Here is a 16272-nt window from a genome sequence, read left to right on the forward strand (position 1 = left end):
TGCCTAAAGTTAGCGTAGACTTTTTATTTATATTCTGTGCTGTGATTATCCTATATGAGCTTTTGTCAAAAATAAAGGTGATGATACCTAGACCAGTGATTCTCAACCAGGGTTCCGTGGAACCCTAATGTTCCTCCAGAGGTTGCTAGGGGTTTCTTCAGCATTGGGCAATTTCTGCCTCTCAGATAAGTTCCCACTCACACCATTGATCTTTTTAGCTATCTGTAAGGAGGTAATTCTTCCCAATGACCACAAGTGTAAGGACCATTCTTTCCCCTGACCATCACACTAATATATCATGAGTGGTAAATTGATTTTTTTTAGCAGGGGTTCCCCTGAGACCAGAGAACTATTTCAAGGGTTCCTCTGTGTTGAAAAGGTTGAGAAAGGCTGGTCTACACCCTCGACTTTATATTCATCTTCGGTGCAATGACTAGCCTATATGAGCTTTTGGCAATCATACAATAAAAGTTAGCAGACTTTATATTCATATTCTCTGCAGTGACTATAAATATTATATGAGCTTTTGTCAAAAATCAAGGTGATGATACACTAAAGGGTTAGCCTAGACTTTATGTTCCTCTTCTGTGTTGTGACTATCCCGTATAAACTTTTGTCAGATATAAATGTGCTGATACACTATAGGTTAGCCTAGCCTTTACATTTATCTCCAGTGCTATGATTATCCTATATGAGCTTTTGTCAAAAATCAAGGTGATGATACACTAAAGGGTTAGCCTAGACTTTGTATTTATCTTCTTTGCTGTGACTATCCCGTATGAACTTTTGTCAGATATAATTGTGATGATACACTAACGGTTAGCTTAGACTTTATTCATCTTCGGTGCAATGACTATCCTTTATGAGCTTTTGCAAAAATGAAGGCGATGCTACACTAAAAGTTAGCCTAGACTTTATATTCTTCTTCAGTGCAATGACTATTATATATGAGCCTTTGTTAAAAATGAAGGTGATGATAAACTTAAAGTTAGCATAGACTTTATTGTATTCATCTTTTGCGCAGTGATTATCCTATATGAGATTTTCTCAAAAATCAAGGTGATGATGCAATTAAAGTTAGCTTAGACTTTACATTCATTCTGTGTAGTGATTATCCCTTGACTGCTTTTGTCAAAAATAAATGTAATTTGTACATTAACTAGAGAGCTCTGAAAAGCCTTGCAACTTGGCAGATTCAAATGACTTATCATTTTGTATTACACCATAATGTTATAGTTGTCCTTTTTTTTGGCTTGAAGCTGTTAGAAGTGACATCAATATCATCTACTTAAGTTGTGTAGCTTGTTCTTTTAATGCCACATACACACAACCGCTTTTTCTGTCAGAATAAACTCTGACTGTCTTTCCGACAGAGTTCCACTGAAACGCACTTGCCTACGCACGATCAAACCAAAGTCTGTTCGTTTAGAACGCAGTGACGTACAACAGGTATGTCGGGACTAGAAAAAGGAAGTTCAATAGCCAGTAGCCAATAGCTGCCCTTGCGTCGTTTTTGGTCCATCGGAACAGCATACAGACGAACGGTTTTCCCTATAGGAATTGATTTATTCAGAAAGATTTAAAGCATGTTCTATTTCTAGGTCTGTCAGAATTTTTGAAAAAAAAAGTCAGATGAAGCCCACACATGATCGCAATATCCGATGAAATTATTCCTGCCGGAAAGTCCGGTCGTGTGTACGCGGCATAACTTTTTGTGAATATGACAGTTTTAGTTTCACATCTTAGCTGGAATGCAGAGGTATATACCGTGCATGTATGTGTATATATATATATATATATATATATATATATATATATATATATATATTTTTTTATTTTAATTTTTTTTTATTGTGTCATTTGTTTGGTTTTAGTGGCTATGTGCTTGGTAAGCCTGTGTAAATGTCAAGATCAGTGACTGAGAAGTACAGATAGGAGAACTTTTGAACCTCTACTCTACTCTTGAAATTCAGACACGTGATTTGGTTCCCAGACATCCTGGCTGAATCCCAGTTCATCAGATTTGGGATTTTCTCTGCCTTTTATAACTTGTTAGTGGGAAAGAGTGACTCATAAGCATTCTGACCAGGTGATCTGTTTTAAACAGTGGTCTGATTCAGTTTAGTTACCCAAGCTTCAAGGGAATCACTAGGAAAACTAAAATAATGGTACAAGCTGTGGACTTGAGGTAGTTTAACCACTTCAATACAGGGCACTTTTACCCCCATCCTACCCAGGCTAATTTTCAGCTTTCAGAGTTGTCAAACTTTGAATGACAATTGCACAGTCATGCAACACTGCAATCAAACTACATTTTTACCATTTTTTTGAAACAGAGTTTTTTTTTGTGCTATTTAATCATCACTGGGTTTTTATTTTTTGTTAAACAAACGAAAAAAAGTTTTTTCTTAGTTTGTTATAAAATTTTGTAAATAAGTAATTTTTCTCCACGAATGTGTGCTGATGAGTCTGCACTGTTGAGGAGGCACTAATATGCAGCACTGATGGGCACTGATAGGAGGCAATTATGGGCAATAACAGGCATCACTGAGAAAAGATGCTTATTGGCTCTCCAATCCTCACGCGCTGTCAGCATGAAGAGAAGAATGCCGATTGAACACAGCTGATCACATGGTAAAGAGCCTACATCATAGGATCTTTACTATGATTGGAGATGTGATGTGCTTGAGGGACACACCGCACCAATGATCGCCCCTGGGGGCATGCACAATTGGTTCATTCTGAAGGATGTCATATGACCTGCAGTCAGAACAGTAAAGCCGCCAATCTAATATAGGCTGGGCGGGGAAGGTGTTAACAACAGGCTTGGCTGACTTAAAGCTATCACACCATGTAGTAATGTGTCTACTGTTTCCATTTGGGCTGTTCTTTTTTGTTTTGTTTTTTGATCTAGTAAAAGTATTTTTTTTAAATATATTAACATTAATTGGCTATCTAGTTCAACAAGAGCATTGTGGGTAGCACATGCAGGTACTGCTTTTGTATATCCTTGGCTTTTACAGTCAAGGGGGCTGGCTAAAGTAATGCATGAAAATGGTAACGGCAGCACCAATGCCAATGGATGCTTCCATATGCCTTCATTTTAAGGAAGTGCTTGTGTTTTTGTGCCATTTGGCTTAGTATATATGTTTTGCCTACAGCACAAGGGAACAATTAGAAGGTAAAGAAGGTATTCCTTGTGCCTTTCTTTTTTTTTCTTCTGCTTGCATGTAAAGGTTCTGTTCCATTTTAACAAAATTGAATTTTTGTAAAAACTGGACCAGGCTGACAAATGTAAATTAAAAAAAAAAAATTGAACATGTCTTTGAAGTGAACTTAGTATCACTTGTTTGTCTTTTCAACTGCTCCATTTATATGTTGACCCTGTTCTCTATTTATCTATCTTTTCACCCATTTAGTTCTACTTTAAACTTTATAATGTCATGTAGGATGCATTATTGTGGTATCTGTTTGAAGTCTTGAAGAGTATATTATTTGTTTGACTTCAGTACCTTTAGCCGCTCTAGTAGAAAGCAGAATTGCAGCGTTATTTCAATGCTCAATATTCACCAGAACAATAACTTCCCTTCACTTCTGACAAAATAAAAGTATGATTGGCCTTGAGCAGTGAACTGCTGTTGTGTCACATTAGTGTCAAGCTATAAAATGAACAAAAGACTTCTACTTATAGGTTTTCACTTCTTGACATTGCTTTTATTATCCCTATTGCTGCTGATAGGCTCAACATAGTAAAAAAAAAAAAAAAAAATCAAGCTAAGGAAAATTGGTAAACCTTCTAAAATAAACACAGATCCCAATAAAGCTAAGTTTAGTCCTGTTTTATAGGAAGTGAGTTATTCTTCATTCTAGCTGAGACTTCTGGCGAAGCAACGTCTGAAATAAATCTCCCTGTGGCCATGCTTTGACTTTAGCTTCAGTTTTGCCTTAATTGCATTAGCTTGGCTGTCCTAAAAAGTCAGAAAAAAAAAGCTCTTATAAGGATACTAAATATAGAGAATGCAAACCCTTTCTTGATAATAGATTTGGCTGTGACCTGTTGAAGATACTGAAGTCCACTTCCAGATGAATTCAGTGAAAAGCATACAGGAGCATTAGATAAACATCTGTAGAAGCTAATGGCTCATTCACAATTGAATCAGGAGAGGAAATAATGTGCTTGTGCTTTCCAGAGGGATGATAGGAAATTTCAGAAGAGGAAATATCCAGTACAAATTTGATAACCGTATTTTATAAAGAATTTAGCAGATGTTCTGCTTCATGTTGCTGGTGTTCTGTTACCGGTTTCTGTTACCAGACACGCTCTGTGTTTTCGAGATGGTGATTAAAGCGACAGTACTGATCATTACATTGTTTTGTGCAAGAATGGCGTTGATTTGATGCTCTTTTGTTTTCTGCTTAAGCCAAATCACAAATCCACATACAGCCAGGTGTACAGAAGAAGAGCTGTCATCTTAACAAGCATTTTGTAACATATTTCTACACATATAGAGAATGGCATGCAGAAAGAAAATGCATACAGATTATATTATGAATAACCTAAACATGTAGCTGTTTTGTTGCAGATGCCCACTTCAGTTTGGGTAATCTTCTATGTGGCTTTTTGGTTGGCTGCTAGAGGTACCCAAAATGGAACTCCACAGGACTATGTTATTACTATTTTATTATTATTAAGTGGAGTTCCAGCAATCAAATGATTACTTGTTTTATTTGAAAAAAAAATCAAATTTATTTTTATGTGCAACACATCTACCCTTCTGTTTTATTTGTAATTTTTAGAATTCACATTAATATTTAACAGGCTTGTTGTACCAGTGTCTGTACTCTACAAAGGTATAAAGAAAGATTGTGTGTTCAACTTTATGGCCTGTTTCACTGGGCTTTAGACTTTTTGATGGCATCAGTTTGCAATCAGTTTGATGAGTCTTGCATAACTGCTTTTGCCCAAAAAAAAACACTGGTTGGCCAATGCCTAGGGCAGAAGGGTTAGATGGGGCAGCACCAATCCTCAGACTGTACAGATGGTGATAACTTTTTTCCTCTGGGCATTTGCAGCAAAATTTATCACAAGAACTATAGAGGATAAAGAAGTGCAGGAGATGTTGAGAGGAGTCAGAAGGCTCTTTGTAGTTTAGGAGACATGTAGCAATCTCTCCTTTATCTTATTTAGTAGTCTGTACAGTGAAAAAGTCACATATAAAGGGAAGCAGACAGCATTCTCTCACCAGCAGTGCATTTAAAAGAGAAGTATGGGTTTAAAAAAAAAAAAGTCTATTCACCTAGGTGAATGCAGCATCTGTCCGATATTGCATCTGTCCTCCACTGGCTGTAAGCCTGAAAACTGAGTGATCAAACATCGCTGATCACTCAGTCACCGTCTCTCTGCTCTGCCCCTCCAACGCTCACTGGAGTGCTGATCTGTGGAGGTGGTGGGGTCAGCTGGCTTAGGCTCTCAGCCGATTGCTGAGAGGCTGGGTCAGATGATGGTTCAGGCATCTGAGTAGATCCCGACCTTATGGACTGCTGATGACATCAGCCTGTTGTCGGCTGGAAACAGGTCACAGGAGAACAGAACAAACTGCACTCCTGTGATCCATAGGATAGCCAAAAAAAGCATTGGCTATACTTCTCCTTTTTAAGTATTCATTTTTTATTACAATAAGCAAAACACTAGTGGCCACGCCTTAAAAAAGGGTGTCGTCACTGAGGGCAGTATAGTTCCTCCTACGCAGATACAAGGTATCTTATGGTAAAAGACCGTTGAAATGACCATCACCACTGAAGGCCCATCAATAGCAGTATAATATGTTTCTCAATGTTAGGCCACAACTGATGCTCAGTGATATGCAGCAGGGAAGGTTATATTACTGGATGCTAACCTAGAAGCAGGCGCTGTTGCTTTACCCTACTCACTGGCCTAATTTGTAGCTGGACAAGTTATACATGGTAATCCTAATTCCTAAGCTGCGTCTCCTGACTACAGTTTTGCATACTATGCCTTGTTAATTGCATATATGTTGATTGGATAAGATTATTATTTATTTATTTCTTTAGTCAGATTCCATATGGAGTAGCTAGACCATTGTCTTATTCAGCCAGGTTCCACATGAAGCAAACAGCAATTTTCTATATTCAGCCAGGTTCCACATGGAGCAAAGAACACATCCACTTTTAAAAATGTGTTGTTTTATAAGGGATTAACTCCAGTGAGGTGTATTGCCATCTCTTTTATTTACCAATTAAATATTTACTGAGCCCTGGAAGTACAGCTATCGCTATACTCCCAGCGCTCTGACCGGAGAGATGTAGCTATTGTGTGACTGCCTGACCCCCCTCTCCTCTGCCCATTCCAAGAAGGCTTAGTATTTTGTAAATAGGTTCACATATTACAAAGTCTTTCATGGTTGGGCAAGAGGAGAGGAGGGGTGGGCAGAGCGGCTACAAAACAACTCTGCAGCTGCTATTTCAGGAACCCAAAGGTCCAGTGTTGGAGTGCTAGAAATATAGCAATAGCTATAGTAAAAATGTATATAGTAAATAAAAGAAATAAGTCCACAAGGGGGTATACAACTTGTTTGACATAACCAGCACATTTTACTTGTTCAAATTGTTTATTAATATAAATGAGTCAAAATTACAACAGACAGGTTAGTAAACCATGGCAAGATATGAAAAAATAACATAAAAATGCACGGGATAGGATTAACAGCCAAAAATGCAAACAGAATAAAACTAGAGGTGTAATACATCTCCCACAAAGTGGTGGATAGCAAACAAGGAAAAATGTGACCAGCCTGGGGTTAAGGAATCCGTTGCTTAGTCCTCTAGGGAACTGCCCGGGGGGCACCCTGTACTACTAGTGGGAGGAGCCAAAGGATTCAGGACATGCCATGTTGCCTCTTATTGGTGAAGTAGATGTGGCTTACATCCTGAAACCAGCACTTTTTTTTAAATTGTGCTTCAATCCTGGAGTTCTTCTTTAATGCTGGGAATTGAGTTAATGCTTTTCTGAAACTGGTCGAGCAAAAAAACTATTTTGAAACTGACCTGCTATGTGAACGTTCACTACAGATACAGAAAAGCTCAATTTGAGAAAACAAGGGGGCTGTCGTTACAGTAATTAGAATTAGAATTTGTGTTAAGTTTGATTATTTAGTGGTAAACATTTACTGGTTTTAGACATGTTGCTGGAAATGCAGGTAACTGCTGCAAAAAGAAATTAGTGAAGCATATCCTAGCAGTAATTTACAGTTATATGGTTTTTCATTCGTTTTGTGATGTATAGAAAATGCAATTTAGAGAGCAGATTCAAAAAGACCAGCTTACAGCAGGAGTCTGGTTGTCACAGTAATACACAGTTTGGGAAGAGACCTCCCCACCATGCTACTGGCAGCAGTGTAGAATATATGGGGTAAACTCAGACACTCTGATACATTTCAGTTTTGGATCAATGTTAGCAGGTTATATTACTAATTGGAATTCTTATTTTAGCTAAGAACGCTAAATGAGTTTTCTGCACCTTCATAGTCTACATGGTCTGTGCAGCTACAAACAAATGTCTTGTTGCCTGTGATTAGCGATGTGCAGTTCCGGCTTCCAGGTGGGATCAGGCAGGTGGGTTGGGACTAAGATCCCGAACACGCTTGAGCCCATCTCTTCTCAGAAGCAAAAATCTTTATGTGGTTTACAAGCAAACAAGCAACTTGTTGTTGCACGTAAGTCACCACCATCCAAGAAATAGCAACGGATATCTCTCTCACATGTCAGTAGTAGTGCCACAAATATGCTGTGTCAGTCTTTGCAAGCCAGAATTGATAAGTAAACCTACTGGGGGTTATTTACTAAAGCTGGAGTGTGCAAAATCTGGTGCAACTCTGCAAAGAAATCAATCAGCTTCCAGGTTTTATTGCCAAAGCTTAATTGAACAAGCTGATGTTAGAAACTGATTGGCTACCATGTACAGCTGCAGCAGAGTCTGAGAGCCTTCGTTTTAGTACATCGACCCCACTGTATCTTTAACCCAAGCAATTTGCACATATAGGTTGTTGCATAGAGTATTAAAGTGGTTGTAAACCCTTACAAACCACTTTGACCTACAGGTAAGCCTAGATTAAGGCTTACCTGAAGGTCCAAGAAATATCTCCTAAACCTACACGGCGCATGCACCGTAGACAGCGGTGCGCAGGTGGGCATGTTCCCATGTGCATGTGTGGGAGTGACGTCATCGCTGCTCCGGCGATGTGAGTGGCCGTAGCACGAATACCTGGAAGAAGATGGACACTCCATACTACAGGGGACAGCGGTGACATCGCTGGCTCCTGTGTCAGGTCAGTGACACATAATGGGCTACTATGTGATGCATAGTAGCCCATTATGCTTTACCTTTTCAGGGAGACAAAGAGGAAGTAAACCCATCAGGGTTTACTTCCTCTTTAAAGGAAATAAACTGTAATTGGCTTATGTCGCATACCAGGTCTGTAGTTGATGCATCTCACTTTCATGGCACTTCATATAGTTCAAAACGTCATAAAATAATGTAGATCTTCATAACACCATCAAGTATATAACGAAATCCAACACCTGTTAAGTGACTCAATATAAATGCACAGATATGCGGTAATCTTTTTTTCAATCGGGTGTGCAGAGAGTTGCTTTATGTACAGTTCCACATACTTTAATCTCAATTTGTTTTTTTATATGCACTTCATGAAAGTATTGGTCATCTACAATAAATCATTTGTGAAGTTAAGGATCCTATTCCCCTGGATAGCCATTTTTTTGTTTTTTGATAGGAAAATAAACTTATCAATATCATATTATTACTGAACAGAATATTACTACTACTACCACTAATAATAATATTATTATTGTTTTTGTTATTATTATTATTGTTTTTATTATTATTATATGTGTTGTTGTTGTTATTATTATTTTTTGTTGTTCTTGATAAATATAATATAATTATACGTTTCCTCGTATTTGTTTATTGCTTGGAGGTTGCAGGAATAGGGCTTCACTATAAACTCTTGATATTTTTCCCAATGAACAGTAAGGGAAAGTTTGAATAACTGTTCAGGTGGTAGTGCAGAATTATAACTGAATATTATAACTAAATGTGACAGGTTTGCTATCTAGTTCTAGGTTGATCACATTTTAGTACCCAGTGAATGGGTCTTTCATATATGGTTGCACATTTTTTTGTGTAGAAAATTTCTGTACATACAGTTGGAACTCTGGATCCAAGCAGTCTTGTTCCATTTTTTTTTTTATTTAAAGGGATTTTCCAACTTTATCAAAAAAGTAAAAAAGACTTCTATTTACTGGCTGAAGCAAACCAGCCCATGTCAGAGGTCTTCTAGTTTTGGACTGTCTTCAAGTAGAACTATAGGCAAAGCTTTTTTTACCATTTTGGATAGAGTAACGGAGGGTTATAACTGCTATCAAATTTTTTTTTGCCACCTGCATCCTATTGTAGAGATTTCCCTTAATTTCCTGTCCTATAACCAAACAGGAAATTAGAGGAAATCCCTGTAAATTATGGGAATTCCTTGGGGACCCCCAGGTCACTAGAACTAGTGTCCCCATTGGAATATTTCCACGTTATTACTTTTCTGGGGACAGCCCAAAATTTGGGATTTTCTTTTACTTACACGTTCAATGATAATGGTAAACAGAACAAATAAGCAGAGTGAATCTCTTCAATAGGGGACCCAGACAGCAAAAAAAAACTGACAGTGGTTCTAATCCATTTCCACTCTATCCAAAACTAAAAAAAGTTTTGCCTTTAGTTATACTTTAAGCAGTTTTATTTCATGCCCTTGTACAAATGCTCATAAAGCAGACGTCTTGTGTTCTGGGCATTTGTCCCTGGGTACATACTGCCCTAAATGTTGATACCACTCGGTGCATTGTCCAGCCTAGTGCAGTCACAGCAGATTTTTTTCTCGTTCAGAATTTTTTATTTTATGTTAAAATAAATTACATGTACAGAATATAAGACAAATTATGTGATACCAGAAATAAAAAGTAGACATATTGAAGTACGGATGATACAAAGCAAAGAAGAATTTCAAGATATTCTCGTGGGAATGACAATAAATGGCCTTATATATTTTAGAATTTGAAAACATTCTTATAGCTGAGTTTTAAACATTTTAATCCCAAGAAAATATAAATATGTCTAAAAGAAAATATATGATTTTAAAGTTTTGACCATAACTTCTAAAGTATGTTTATAGTAAGTATTATATAGTAAGGGAAGAACATAAAAGGTATATAGGAGGGGAAGGGGAGGGAATGTCACAGCAGATTTTTTACATGCTCCCGGCAGCTGGGCTGGGCAGTTCACCTGTGCCTTCCACCCATTTGAAAACATTGGAAACTGGGCATGAGATTTAGGAAGGGAATTCTCATTATAAACAGATTACATCTCAAAAAAAAAAAGTTCTGGCTTTTTAGATACCCTTCAACCACTTCCCGTGAAATCACCCCCCCCCCCCCCTTCCGTTGCTTCACCTGGGTCTCCAATCCCACAAAGCTGGAATTGACTTTGATTGGGTCTCCGATGTAGTAAACTGGAAGCAACGTCACTTCCAGTTTAATCAGCAGCCCAGATCCCTCCATAAAGAGTAGCTGTCACTGCCTATTACTGTCACAAGGGATGCTTACATAACTTTTGACAGCAATAAAAGTGATCAGATTTTTTATTTTTTTTAAAGGGACAGTGTAAAAAAAAGATAAGAATTTTTATTTTTTTAAAGTGCCCTATCCCCGCGTGCTCGCACGTCAAAGGAAACACATACATAAGTTGCTCCCACAAATGTAAACAGTGTTCAAATCACACATCTGAGGTATCACCACAATTGTTAGAGTGAGAGCAATAATTCTAGTAAAAGACTTCCTCTGTAACTCTAAACAGGTGACAGTTAAAAAGCATTACCTATGGAGATTTTTAATTACTGTAGTTTGTCGTCATTCCACGAGTATGTGCAATTTTGAAGCATAACATGTTAGGTATCTATGTACTTGGTGTAAAACCATCTTTCAAAATATAAAAAAAATTGGGCTAACTTTACCGTTTAGTTTTTTTTTTTTAGTTCAGTGAAATGTATTTTTTTCGAAAAAATTGCATTTGAAAGACTGCTGCGCAAATACCATGTGACATAAAACATTGCAACGACCGCCATTTTATTCTCCAGAGTGTCTTCTTAAAAAATATATACTGATTTTACCTTATAAGCAACAAACGTCACAACCACTTGCCGACCGCCGCACGCCATTGTATGTCCCTAATTTGGAGACAGATATCGTTGTTATGGCAGCGGCTAGCTGCCATAACACTGGTATCCCCGTGTTCAGCCGGTGGTCAGCTACAAGGTAAAAGTGGTCTCTTGGATTAACCACGAGATCACTTTTATCAGTGGCGGGAGAGGGGGCCCCTCCTCCTGCTGTGATCCGGTGCCCTCCACCACTTGCCAGAGCCGTCGGCAGCGGCAGAGGCGATCGCGTCTGTCTCTTTGCTAGGTATGGAGACGAGTGAGGGGAAGAAGACCCCCACACGTCTCCATACCATAGCAGGGCGGAAGCGAAGTCAAAACATCACTTCTACCCATACTTCTTAAAGGCACATTTTTGTATGTAATTTTTTCAAAATGACAAACTTTTTTTTTTTTTTTTTTTTTCCATTTAAGTCCAAATATGAGATCTGAGGTCTTTTTGACCCTAGATATCGTATTTAAGAGGTCCTCTCATGCTTTTTTCTATTACAAGGGATGTTTACATTCCTTGCACTAGGAATAAAAGTGACACAATTTTTCTTTAAAACAGTGTAAAAATAAAAAATAAAAGGTAAAATATTTTTTTTTTAAAACACGCCCCATCCCGCCAAGCTTACATGCGAACGCGGACGCTTACATTAGTAGCACTTGCATATGAAAACGGTGTTCAAACCACACATGTTTTTAAATTGTTTTTATTAATTTTTCACATTTAAAAAAATCTGACATACCTTGCAAAACAATTTGCAAATCATTCTAAGAATACACAACATTTTCAAAGTACACATGTGAGGTATTGCCGCGATCGGTAGAGCGAGAGCAATAATTCCAGACCTCCTCTGTCATGCAAAACATGCAACCGGTAGAATTTTTTTAATGTCGCCTACGAGGATTTTTAAGGATAAAAGTTTGTCGCCATTCCACGAGCGGGCGCAAATTTGAAGCGTGACATGTTGGGTATCAATTTACTCTGCGTAACATTATCTTTCACAATATGAAAAAGATTGGGCTAACTTTTTTGTTCTTAGTAATCTAATTGTTTTAAAATATAAGTCAAGTTAAGAAAGATCAGCAATTTCTTTGTTGTCAACTGCAGAGAAAGTAAGGGTGAAATTTCCTAGTAAAAAAACCGAGTGGACCTTAACATTCTCTACCGTACTTCTTCTTTAAGTAATACAAATTGAAAGCGGTATTAAACATAAAAAAACAAAATTGGAATATATTGCAGTTTACTAATCCTTAGATGTGGTGGCTGCATTCATTTTATTTTTTAGGCTTTTTTTCCATCTGATTCAGCTGATGATATGGCCAGTAACACACTTTCTGTATTATATTGCCTACAGTCTGGATGAAGGAGCAACAGAGACACCTTTGGACAGCAGCATTATTAGTCTGGGGGGAAGGTACTGTAAGATGTCCTAGATTTAGATACACTACAGAAATTAAGTCAAGTTCCAGCTCACACTTGATAGGCGGCTACAGCAACAGTTTTGTTCCATTGGGGATAAAAGTTTTACATACAGTGCCTTGCAAATGTATTCACCCCCCTTGGCTTTTTACCTATTTTGTTACATTATAGCCTTTAGTTCAATGTTTTTTTTTTACTGAATTATATGTGATGGATCAGAACACAATAGTCTAAGTTGGTGAAGTAAAATTAGAAAAAATATATACATAAAACTATTTTTCAGAAATAAAAAACGGATAATTGGCATGTGCGTATGTATTCACCTCCTTTGTTATGAAGCCCATAAAAAGCTCTGATGCAACCAATTACCATCAAAGGTCACATAATTAGTGAAATGATGTCCACCTATGTGCAAGCTAAGTGTCACGTGATCTGTCATTACATATACACATCTTTTTGAAAGGCCCCAGAGGCTGCAACACCTAAGCAAGAGGCACCACTAACCAAACACTGCCATGTAGACCAAGGAATTCTCCAAACAAGTAAGGCACAATGTTGTTGAGAAGTACAAGTCAGAGGTAGGTTCCAAAAAAATATCAAAATCTTTGATGATCCCTAGGAGCTCCATCAAATCTATCATAACCAAATGGAAAGAACATGGCACAACTGCAAACCTGTCAAGAGACGGGCGCACACCAAAACTTAAGTGAATAACATTGATTATCTCATTACAGTGGCATTTGAGAAGTGGGTGGGATATATTAAGCAGCAAACAAACATAGTATCCCTTAAGTTGATGTATTAAAAGAAAAGAAAATGGGTATTGCAGTTTGTTTTGTATGGGGCTATGTAGCCGCAGGCCAGACAGGGTGCCCATGGTGACCCGTGTCCACAGCCAAAACCCCCTATAATGGGCATGTAAGCATTAGAATTTGACAATGGAGCAATGGAAGAAGGTTGCCTGGTCTGAAGACTCAGACTTTTAAATCATGTGGATGGCAAAGTGCATGTGCGTTGCTTACCTGGGCCTTGAGAAAAGATGGCACAGGTGGGCATCAGATGGGCACAGAGATTGGGAGAATCTGAGAAAACCTTGGGTTCTGCCATTTATATGGCTGTTACTTTGACAAGTACCACCTACCTAAACATTGTTACTGACCGAGTACACCCCTTCATGGAAACATTATTCCCTACTGGCAGTGGTCTCTTTCAGCGGGATAATGCACCCTGCTACACTGGAAAAATGGTTCAAGAATGGTTTGAGGAGCACAACAATGAGTTCCAGGTGTTGACCTGGCCTCCAAATCCTCCAGATCACAATCCAATTGTGGATCTGTGGGATGTTCTGGAAAAACAAGTCCGATCCTTGTGGGTCTGACCTTGCAATTTACAGGACTTATAAAGGATAGCTTAACCTTTTGGAACATCTTACAAGTTACACCCATATTTAGGGTATATAATGTAGCATATAAAAATCCAAAAAATATCCTGCACTCCAAGTGCAATTAAAAGGCTGATTGCACCAATTATACACCAACCTGTAAAAAACAAAAACAAATAACTAAAAAGTGTAGCGCTGTATTGCACAAAATATATGAATAAATAAATAGCAATCAAGATAAATATATAGTGAAAAACATTCATACATCCAACATTAATAAATAATCACAATACCTAAAAGTGCAAATATACATACAATATATACATAAAAGTGGCAAAATTCAATAAAAGATACTTTCCCCCACATAGAGTGTGTTACACAGAATAATCAAAAATAAACTCCAATAAATGGCGTTTTTCATACAGAAAGTACAATGACCAAACACTCCACCAAACTGAATATGGAAGCTGAATAGTGTGCAGCAAAATTATCTTCAGTAAACCACCACAGCACCAACCACCAGATCAATACGTACATCAATACTACTGACCAGATAGGGGTCTAAAAGATTAAGGGAGAAATCCCAGACCCCCATATGGATGGATGGTGGATGCTCACACTCATGGATCAGCTTATTATCTATGTGTTTGGCTCCAATTGGATCACATCACAGGCACCCAGGTAGCCAAACAGTTAACCATATCATAAAAAGAGGAAGAACAATCTTCCATAGTGTAATACCTTTTTAAAACATTGATTAATTTAGGCAAGTAAATCAAAGTCAAGCAATATACAGCATGTCAGAAACCTCGGTCAGCCACCCTGGCGGCATGATGTCTTCATTGCAAAAATGTGGCCTTACACGTGTCTTATCCGAAAGGACGTATTTGCAGGGACTCATAGAGATAACTTGTAATATACTCCAGACCTGCTCCCTGCACCGGCCAAACTCATTCCTCATTGTGACAACAAGCAGGTGATCCTCTTCCCGCACCCACTGTCGCGTTAAGAAAATTTATTAATGAATAAACTACAAGTCCCATCTGCAATCATAAAAGACAGACTTTTAGTATCAATGATCAGCACGCTCCTAGTCCATTCACACTACCTACAAATCAGGAACGGTCTGCCCATATAGAGGTATGGGCAGAGAGCTTTAGGCAGTGTCTGCAGGAGCCTGACATTGCACCCATGATACACTGATCATGGGTGCAATACTATGAAGGTTTCTCTGAAAAAAAAAATGCACATTTTTTTGTAGAAAAAGATGTGAATTTATTATTTTTTTTCAAAAAGGTGAACTTATTCTCTCCTCCCACTGCCTGTAAAAGCAATCAAGCCGCTGTGATTGTTTTCATATGTGAGGGAATTTACGGCAAACAAACAATATCTGAATGATGCCTGACATGATGATTAAAGTCTAGGTTGTAATATGACGTCCACCTAGGGGGTTAAGCGGTTAAAGAGGAGGTCCAGCCCCCCCCCAAGAAAAAAATAAAAGTCAGCAGCTACAAATACTGTGGCTGCTGACTTTTAATATATGGACACTTACCTGTCCAGGGAGCCTGTGATGTCGGCACCCCAGCCGATCTTCGGATAAGCTGCTGGGTGCAGCCGTTGCCATTCCTGGTAAAGGAACACGGCAGTGAAGCCTTTCGGCTTCATAGCCAGTTCCTTACTGCGCGCACATGTGCGAAGCGTGCTGCGCTTCCTAATTGGTCTGGCGTCGGAGGAAGGAGGAGGGGGCTGAACTTCTCCCAGAAGTGGCAAACGATACCTGTCAAAAACAGGTACCCATCCCCCCCTGTAAGGTGTCAAATGGGTCACCGAAGGGGGTAGGAGGTGGAAAAACGGAAGTTCCACTGTTGGTGGCAGATACCACAGCATACCTTCAGAGGTATAATGGCACCCATTGCTGCAAAAAGGGGGACCTAATCAATAATAGGTGGGTGGTCATGAAGTCATGGCTTATCTGTGTGTATTCTTAGTGGGGATCAGTTTTCCGTTTAAATAAAAAATTTAACTGTGGATTGGCCCATTATCTGTTGAAATCTATGTGAATCATCTGCTGTCTATAGCATCTGCCAAAGCTGGGCAGACTGACCTTTCAATGCAATGATTTGTTTGCTTTACAATACAAATACAGCCTCAAAAGAAAAAAAGGAATGCTATTCATGGAAAACTGTGCC

At 38.4% G+C, this 16272-nt stretch overlaps 1 protein-coding gene across 3 annotated transcripts in view; it reads left to right on the top strand.

Annotated features, from left to right (window-relative positions):
* Positions 1-16272, top strand: part of FGF12 (fibroblast growth factor 12) — a 619715-nt gene that overhangs the window by 223427 nt on the left and 380016 nt on the right. The window lies entirely within an intron of this gene.

Source organism: Lithobates pipiens, unplaced genomic scaffold (genome assembly GCF_037356315.1).
Source record: "Lithobates pipiens isolate NorthernLeopardFrog02 unplaced genomic scaffold, aLitPip1_a1.2 Scaffold_18, whole genome shotgun sequence".
NCBI lineage: Eukaryota > Metazoa > Chordata > Amphibia > Anura > Ranidae > Lithobates > Lithobates pipiens.